We start from the raw sequence: 10,063 nt of genomic DNA, 5'->3' as shown, positions 1-10,063 counted from the left end.
TATACAATATATAATATACAATATAAATAAACAATATATGATATATGATATATGATATACGATATATAATATATAATATACAATATATGATATATGATATATGATATACGATATATAATATACAATATACAATATATAATATACAATATACAATATATGATATATGATATACGATATATAATATACAATATACAATATATAATATACAATATACAATATATGATATATGATATACGATATATGATATACGATATATAATATACAATTATATACAATATACAATATACAATATATGATATATGATATACGATATATAATATGCAATATATGATATACGATATATAATATACAATATTTGATATACGATATATAATATGCAATATATGATATACGATATATAATATACAATATTTGATATACGATATATAATATATAATATACAATATATAATATATAATATACAATATATGATATATGATATACGATATACGATATATATATAATATATGATATATAATATGTAATATACGATATACGATATATATATAATATATGATATATAATATATAATATACAATATATGATATATGATATATAATATATAATATATGATATATGATATATAATATATAATATACAATATACAATATATAGTATATAATATACAATATACAATATATAATATATAATATATAATATATAATATATAATATATAATATATAATATATAATATATAATATATAATATATAATATATAATATATAATATATAATATATAATATATAATATAATATTAATATAAGAAAAACAGGTTAATTATCACTTTTACTTGTGGTTGTCCACTGTTGGACGTATACAAAATAAATCACATGACAATGCGACGAATATTAAAATTACAAGAATACATTATGAAATTCAAACACTCCAACCAAATGATTATGCTCTCGATGAAGTTTATATCGTTGGATGCTGCATAAATTGTAACACGTTCAACACTTTTTAAATCGTATATTATTTACGGATAGCAAAAGCAATTCCTCTAGTTCGTCGTATTCTCAATCGACAAAATGCTAGGATTTGAGCTTACAGAAATCCATATGCAATGGTTGAAAGATTCACCATAAGCTTATAAGGTCATGAATTATTAGCAATCATATTATTGGCTCTAACTTTTTGTCTATATCGATAGAAAGATATTTGCGATTCTTACGCTCACATTTCCTAAACGTATTACGTGAAATTATACCACGGTAGAGTCGTCACTTCGTTTATCCTATATGTATATATTTATATTTATATTTTATATAATGTTATAATTTGAACAAATAACAGCAGTTAAATAATTACATCTGATCGAATGTAGTTTCTACCATAAAATGTCAATACGTAATGGTGAGAAGAAATTTAGTGAAAATGTAGAAACGTGACATTAAATGCTTAAATATGCAGAAAGAGAAAAGGAAGGAAAGAAGAAAAAAAGGAAAGGAAGATATGCGATATATTAAGTCGTCCGAAAAGTTTCTCTCGTTTTATAAGGAAATAATGCACATTTTTCGTTTTATATTATTTCATCGAATTACGTACGATCTATTTTGTTTTATCGAAATAAAAATCACAACGTTTGACAGATTAGGTTTCATGTGTGTATAAAGATGCGTCACTGTAAAAGACGTGTCTTTAAAAGAAAGACACAAGAAAGAACACAACAATGCTATTTTTATAGATGCTATTTTTCTTCCATTCGACTGCAGAATGTAAATACGAAAATGATGAAAATTTTAATACTTTTTTCCCAGGAGAAGGGGTCATTCACTACTCATGTTCCTTTGGGATTTTGGTTACTCGTGACGAGTAGAATACGTTTCTTTTTTTTTTTTTTTTTTTTTTTTTTATTTATTAGAATATTTACAATCAATTCTCGTTGAGAATTTTCAGTAACTTAATTTGGCGTGATACAATGACATGGATTATAACAGTTTTATATTGTTGGTTCTAGTAGAAACTAAGGATTTAATCTAGAGGGTATTTCCTTTTTAGTCTGCGGATCTGGCCCGTCGTGTCCAGTAGTTGGGTGACTAATGGGTTATGGTGGTTGTTGACTCTTGTGTTATATCTGCTTCAGGACTTGTGTATTTCATCTTTGACTGTAGGTATCTTGAGGTCACGGTGGATTGTTTCGTTGGTAACATACCAGGGTGCAGAGTAGCATACGTGGCATTAAAAAATCATGTTCAAGGTGAAATCTTGCACGAAATTTGTTTACAAAGCTCCTTCAACGCACAGGTGATTTTTACATTTACTTTTTACACACCTTGTATATAGTATACATTTCCTCATAGAATATGCTGTTACCGTTTGATAAGCAAAATCTGAGACAATTTGTACGTTAAAAAGACTAAAAAGAAAACACTCCACTGACCTCACTGAAGAAATAAAATAGTTAAACTCGAAGATGGCATCTCGTTGAGGTTAGGCATCCACGTGTTATTTAGAAGTTAGGTTAGGAATATTTACCAAGTGTTCAGCTGGTCAAATTGTAAGGTAAAATTAAATAACGAGAAAAAAGAACTTGTAAGTTACAATACATTATCGTACACGTAAGATAGAATTACGTTTTGTATGTATTTTAGTATACGTGCAGCTATCACTGTAGACAATAGAACGACAAAGATTTATAGCCGGTATTACGCACGGCGGATCTTTGGGTCTATAAATCATCGATAACGTAAAATTTGCTGATTCTGAGTGGTAATAGTATTTTTGAATAACGATACGTTTATTGATATATCTTCCAAATATATTCATTTTATTTTTACTGGACAATTCAATAATTAGTCAAAGCAAAGGCAATGTTTTGGTAAACAAAAGTTATTTTAAAAATTATTCTGGAGAATATAATTGAGAAAACTAGTAAAATCGTAAAATGAACTCATTTTGCGTTTGTTACTTGTCTCTTTGAGGCTCGACTTACTTTTCATTTTTAACTAAAGCAATTAAAATTAAGATAAATTCCAATCGTGTATTTTCTTCAAATTTCGTGATAACAAGATTTTGTAATATAATTCTGACAGTTTACAAATTACAATGATTTTCGAATTCATACTTTGCTTATTATCTGTATGCTTTAACGAAAGAGGAGGAAATTTTCTGACGATGGAAACAAAATGTACCACGTAAGCAATTATTCTCAATTAGTTTGATCATTGGTAAAAGTAATTATCGTTGAATTACTTATTATACAATTTTTAGAAATATCTTTGCTTTAAGCCAATCATTGCATTCACGTATAAAATTATAACAAAACGAATTGGTTTGCTGCTGAAATTCTCTCACTTTTTTAATAACCTTGAAATAAATAAACTGTATCTACTATGCATTTATCCGTAGTAATAAGTGACGATAGTATAAAAGTAAAAATGGTAATAAATTTGTGAAAGATTAGAGTTTATAATGTTCAAGTAATTACTGGCGAAATGAAGTACCTTTTAGGTTGGCAACTAAGTTTTTTTTTTTTTATTTATTTATTTATTAAAATTCACAATTTGTCCAATTTGGACATTTGGTGGAATTTTTTAACGGTTAAATTAGCATGTTGGTGGCTACCCCCAGCGGGGTACCATCCTCGTGTTTGTTAGGTTATGTCCTTTATAAGGTCTGCTGGGTGCTTCCTTTTTAGTGGCAACTAAGTGATTGCGGATTTTGTCAATACCAGCTAATGATAAAATCCGCAATCACTTAGTTGCCAACCTAACATATTGCAATATGAAGACTTGTTGCAAACTTGTAATCGAGAACATAAAATGCGTTTATGCACGTATGAGCTGCTCATTTGCTAAATCGGTTAACTTCACAAAATAAAAAGAGGACAAAATTGATGTGGTTATATTTATTGTTTTTTAAAATTGCTTCTATAATATGTATATAATACATAATGTATATTAATGTAATGTATCTTAATATAAACTTAAATAAACATTGTTGAATGTATTATTGTAAATGTAATTTTTATCTAGCGACATGCAAAATATATGAATAGTATGCTGGGAATAATTGTTAATATTATTACAACTTTCGCATAATTAAGAGAGTTAATAGACTTGGCTAATGAAAATAAAAAGAAAATGTTTAATATCATCAAATTGATATTTAAACAAAATTGTATTATATAAAACTATTATTACTAGTGTGTAAATTTTAATGTTATTATCATAAACATAAATAATGTCCTTTTTGTTAAACCTATTCAAGCACTCATCATCATGATTTATGATGAAATCTTTTTAATAACTGTGTTTAATAGAGGGAATTTATTTCAACAGGATCAGCACATCTCTCTTTTTGTCACAAATTTGCTACTCTTCCATATTGTACAGGTTGGTTCAGATTTTCTACAACTACTGGATCTATCTGTTACCAACTTAGCTATTAATGACATTGAACTCTGCATCTTTGTTAAAATCACATTTGAATCTTGTGATGTTGTTTTTTGACCTTTCTAACTTTATCCAATACATTTTAAGCCAATTTACTGCTAATCCTGCAACTTTAACCTTTCTTTTACTGATTGAATTTTCTGATGGCTTTGTACAGAAAAAATCCTTCTGAGTTGTTCCAACCACATGAAACGCTATTTTCTTTTTACTGGTTTTGAGCAGTTTTTTAGATATCAATGTTTATAATATGGTCAGAAAAACAATGAAATATGCATGGCTAAAGACAAATTGCACTATACCAGGTATGTAAATATGACACCGGAATTTTTGTATAGAAAATACACGTTTATTGTATGAAAATGATTAAAAATATTTTATTCGAAGTATTGCCCATCGTTAGCTGTACATTTTCCCCACCTGTCTGACAATTGGTGGATGCTACGCCAAAGAAACTGTCGCTCTTTTGAGGCAAACCAGTCATCCAGCCATTTTCGTACATTTTCGTAAGAAGCGAAGTGCTGGTCAGAAAGTGCGTGTCCCATCGATGCAAATAAATAGTAATCGGACGGAACCAAGTCTGGTGAGTAAGCCGCGTGCGAAAGTGTTTCCCAACTGAACGCTTCGATCGTTTCCTTGACCGGTTTTGCTGTATGCGATGGTGCATTATCACGAAGCAAAATTACTTTGTGTTGGCTTTTTTGATATTCTGGTCGTTTTTCACGCAAAGCTTGATTCAAATCGATCATTTGTTGTCGGTAGCGCTCGGTATTAACGGTTTCGCCAGGTTTTAACAGCTCATAATAGATCACACCCTTCTGATCCACGTTCTTCGTTCCTCACGTCAAAATTGCCACTTCTGAATTTTTTAAACCACTCAAAACACTGTGATTTACCAAGAGCATGCCCACCGTAAGCTTCGACAAGCATTCGATGCGATTCCGCAGCAGTTTTCTTCAAATGGTAACAGAAAATCAATGCTGTCCGCAAATCGTAGTTTCCAGGCACAAAATTCGACATGTTCAACGCTATTACAAACTATGCTGTTGTATGAAACTTGTATTGTTCTGAGTCGAAAATGTTTGTGAGATGTCAACAAAGACTTTTGGCATGAATGACGCAGTTTAGTGATAACTACATTATCAGCTAGGGCCATCTATGGGCAAATTCCGGTTTCATATTTACAGACCTGATATATTTGCACAACTAGTGGCTGCCTTGACCAAGGGGTAGATTCTTGGTTACATAAAGTCACCGGACGTATCACTACCAATTCAAACAAATATTCTACAACGTAAGTTTGCTTTATTGAATATCCCTTTGACAACAATTCTAAGCAAGGGTAGCTAAATAAGAATTTCCAGTAAAAATAAGTTTGACATAAAGGAATTTATATTTTATTTGATGGATTGTATCACAACATATTTCTATTTGGTTGGCCTAATTAAATAATCGCAATTATATTAACTATAATTAATAATTGAAGAAAGAGACTATCTGAGCAGAAAGCACTAATTCAAACTCTGTTCATCACTACCTGCAGTTGCCATTATTTGCTTCAAGATACCGCATTAGAGAATAAAGTGTGCAACACATGATATTAAATATGGTAATTTCTTATCATAAAGCAACCGAGTCGCGATAACAGTTAATGTATGCATTTCAAATGCGCAAGGTATTTCACAATTGCCTGTCATGATGTAGATCTCATTATCTCCGATTTTAAAAATACGTGTACTTCTGCTTTTGCAAACTAGCATACATTATCTTATCTTACTTTCTATTTCTTATCGTGAAAATTCAAATATATTTCTCCTATCTCTTTGTTAATGTTTATTTAGACTAATTTCCATATTTGCATGATCTGACATATAACATATTTAATGAAATAAACAAAATCGATTGATAAATAGAGAAAGAATGTTATTATTATAGTGAAATAAAATAACAGACTAAATGAAACTAATATTATTAATAATTACATAAGATGATGGTCAAAAGTTGTGTTTATTATTTCTTAAAATTGAAGTTATTTAAAACATACTCATTATGTAAATTATCTTATTATTTCTATAAATTAACTATGGTTTATCTTCAGTATAATTATATAAATTTAATAATTTGTGGTAAACGTCCCATCAAAAGATTAACAATCTTTATAAATATATCACAGAACGTTATTAACAATGCTTTGATAGTATTGTTTATTTGATATTTAAGACGTTCGTTATCAATGGATTCTGATTTTTAATTTATTACATTATGAAAAACCGTGTGATATAATCCTACTACGAACTTAACAGAAGATTGTGTTTTGGCATAAGAAACACCATATTTTGGAAATATTACTGGTACAAAGCATAAACGAAAAAGTCACGGTTATAGGTGGCAACAAAATGTTACATAAACTATTTACAATTAGATTACCATAACGATGGAAACATAAATTTACATAACATAAATCTAGTACGATCTATTATTGCACATGGATGCATTAGATCTTCTATTGTACAGGGCATTTCACCTAACTTGACCATTTTAAATATCTCTCTTATTTCTCATGATAGGTAAAAAGTATCAAAGCAAGAGAATATTCGGTTCGAAGGGAGAAAAAAAAATTTTTCAAGGTCACTTTTTTTCGAGATTTCAAGGTATATATTTTCATTATAACTATAGCTCATAAGAAACTAAATTCAATGGTGTGCAATATGTTGACCTTGAAAAATCTTTTTGTCTATCATCACATTTGCATTTTCGAACCGAATGTTCTCTTCCTCTGATATTTTTCTCCAACATAAAGAATAACCGAGATACTTAAGACGAACAAGTTAGGTTAAGTACCCCATATATTCCATATTTTCCTTTCTTTACTTTTTCTTTCCTCTTCTCCTCGATATTTCCACCAGGTTACTCCTTAAAATACGTATTGACTTTGTACGGTAAAAACCATATTCAATCGGAAGCTGTAATTGTTGAACGGATGTAATTTGTTTATTTGAACTGTAAACAATTCCTTCTTTCACAGAAAAAGATTCACTAACCTCAAATCTTATGAACAAAGAGGCTGCATATGAAGAGCAAGTCTGCATTCCGTCCACGGTAAACAGTTCAAAAATTACGTTCAAAAATTGGCAAACCGGCTCGTAATATATAGTAATTTCATGTAGTTCACTTAGGAGATTGAAGTTGTGAACATGTTGTACTCGTTATCTGCAATGACAAATTAACAAGACAAATAATGTAGTTCCTAATAATCCCAACCTTCATTATTTGTGAAGAGTGAAGAGACTAATTACAGGGTCATAAAATGACAATTGGATGGCCCTGTGTCTAAACAGAAACGTCCCACAGGCTCAGAGAACCGTGTCCAAATGACAAATGGGCGCTTCTGACCTGCAGCCGACGGCAGCCCCTCCAGAGGGCCCAAACCCTAACATATAAAAACGCTGCCAAAATCAACACGCGACATTGTATTGCAAGACTCTGAATCGTACACACTCTGTCATAACACTCTGAGCCGTTATTCTGTTGGATTCAATAAACTTTATTATCATATCTAAAGCACCGAATTTATTTTCTGATTTGTGAACGTTCGAACTACGACGCGAACCAATCGCTGGTGACCTGTTAATTTAGTGATTTCTTGTATCTCCTACGTACAACGTTGAAGGAAGAATTAAAACAAAGATTATTAGAAGAATGTAAGTGTATCGTACAAAATTATTTACAAAAAATTATAACATACATGCCAAATCGATTACGACATGTAATAAAACAAAAGACTATCCAAGAAGGTATTGACATTGAAAAAATTCATATAATATATATATGTGTTTTTTATGTAAAATCATTGTAGAAAATTGAACGTCCGAATTGCGAAATAATACATTTAGTACATGAATACAGTACGAATAATACATTTCCTAATATATTATTTGTTACGCCACAAATTATTTGGTTGAAATAAAATTTGTAAATAAAATTTGCGTTATCGTTAAGAAGAATACATGCTTTATTGCAATAAAAAACAAAAAGTACGTTAATTTAATTATGTTCAAGTGTACAGATTAGTAATAGATAGGATACTATAGTGTTTGAATATTAATAAGAGTCAAATTCAATTTCAGAAGAATTAAAATTTCAATATTTTTTTCTAATGAGACAGTTGAGTTGCGACCTATGGTTCTTGTGATACTTTTCATCTTCGTAATGAGAAGAATACGATGCAATAAAAAAAAAATTGTCCTTGAAAATCAATTTTGCACAAAATTTTGTTTACAAATCTCCACCGATTTAGAGGTCAAAATCACTCTATTGTGATTTTTACGCTTACTTTTTGTACATCCTGTATATACTTCCCTCGTTACCTGATTTGGTGTTATAATCCCCCTTCCCTCAACTATCATTACTTCTTCGCCTATCTCTTCCTGCTCAGTCCGGCGTTAACCTATGATAATAATTTGTGATGAATACCCTATACACAGTGTTTATGTGAATAGTTGAAATGTAAATATTCCCATTATCGCATTTATTTTTTATTTGTTAGGCGTCTTCAATGTTATTTGAACATCAATTTCCTTTCAGTTCTATTCACACTTTCCATTTTTCTGATCTTAAAAACATATTCTATCGTCTAGCATAAAATGGAGAATATTTTGAAAATCTTTTATGAAGATTGTGCAAAATTATTGTGATTCTTTATGTAATAAAAAAGTAATGTAAAAAGATGGAATTGTTATTTATTTTACTTCATAACCCAACAGTGACTAGAAAAATTAAAGTAGTTTGGTTTGCATCTTAATTTTCTATCCTCTACTTTGGAAATAGTGAAACGAAAATAAATTTTTATTTTAATTAAATATCTTTTTAAGATGAAGTCTATAAAAGATGGTGTTACGCCACGAGGCTTACCACAGGCTGTATTTTCTAACCGTCGCTCGCGGCCCTACAGTGTCGCAGGCAGATCGTCTTATCTGACCGCCGAATCATATATAATGTATCGACGAGCGCATAGTTGTCGCCAAGCAGCGAGCTCTCTAAACGTCGAATTTTGTCCGTTACGTTTTCCACACAAGAACGGACATACGTGATCATAGGCGCGAACAGTGGCGTGACCAGAGCATAGTGGGGGTCATCTTCAAAATGAGACAAAGGAATCATCGAAAGAGGAGCAGTTCCTTCTGACAAATCGAACGTTACGCATCGAGAGGTCTGACGATCAAATTCAAGCCGATTACATCGAATAATATCGTAAAGCATTGAGTCAATTTTCTGTAATACATTCACCACATTATTGTTCAATATATTATTTTATATTAACCTGTTAATACAGTGTTACATTCAGTTGAACCACCTCTGTTATCTCAACCGAAATAGGGGAACGACTATTTCGCGGCGTCGATTAACAGAATCGTAGCGAGAAGTTACTCTTCTCGCTGACGCGTTTTCCTAGCGACCGCGTCTCTCCGCGAACGGTCGTAACAGATGGTCTGATAAAAAAATATCCCATATAAAAGTATTTTCTTTTTTTTCCATAAAGTAAGAATTTTTTTTATTTTACTTTTTATTTTACTATCAATTCTCGCATTGAGAATTATAAGTAATTTTCTCTGGCGTGGCGCAGTGACATGGT

The 10,063-nt window shown here is 30.3% G+C and overlaps 2 long non-coding RNA genes across 2 annotated transcripts in view; one reads left to right on the top strand and one right to left on the bottom strand.

The window, feature by feature from the left end:
* LOC126926479 (uncharacterized) overlaps positions 1-10,063 on the top strand; it is a 109,884-nt gene that overhangs the window by 35,660 nt on the left and 64,161 nt on the right. The window lies entirely within an intron of this gene.
* On the bottom strand, positions 5,802-7,835 carry LOC126926475 (uncharacterized). The gene is made up of 3 exons (XR_007714643.1): positions 7,728-7,835; positions 7,473-7,641; positions 5,802-7,394 (listed from the first exon to the last, which is right to left on the bottom strand). It is a non-coding gene; the product is annotated as an uncharacterized LOC126926475 (long non-coding RNA).

The sequence above is a fragment of the Bombus affinis genome, chromosome 18, assembly GCF_024516045.1.
Source record: "Bombus affinis isolate iyBomAffi1 chromosome 18, iyBomAffi1.2, whole genome shotgun sequence".
NCBI classification, from domain to species: Eukaryota; Metazoa; Arthropoda; class Insecta; order Hymenoptera; family Apidae; genus Bombus; species Bombus affinis.
The sequence above is the reverse complement of the archived record's forward strand: the minus strand, read 5'-3'. Positions and strand labels throughout refer to the sequence as shown.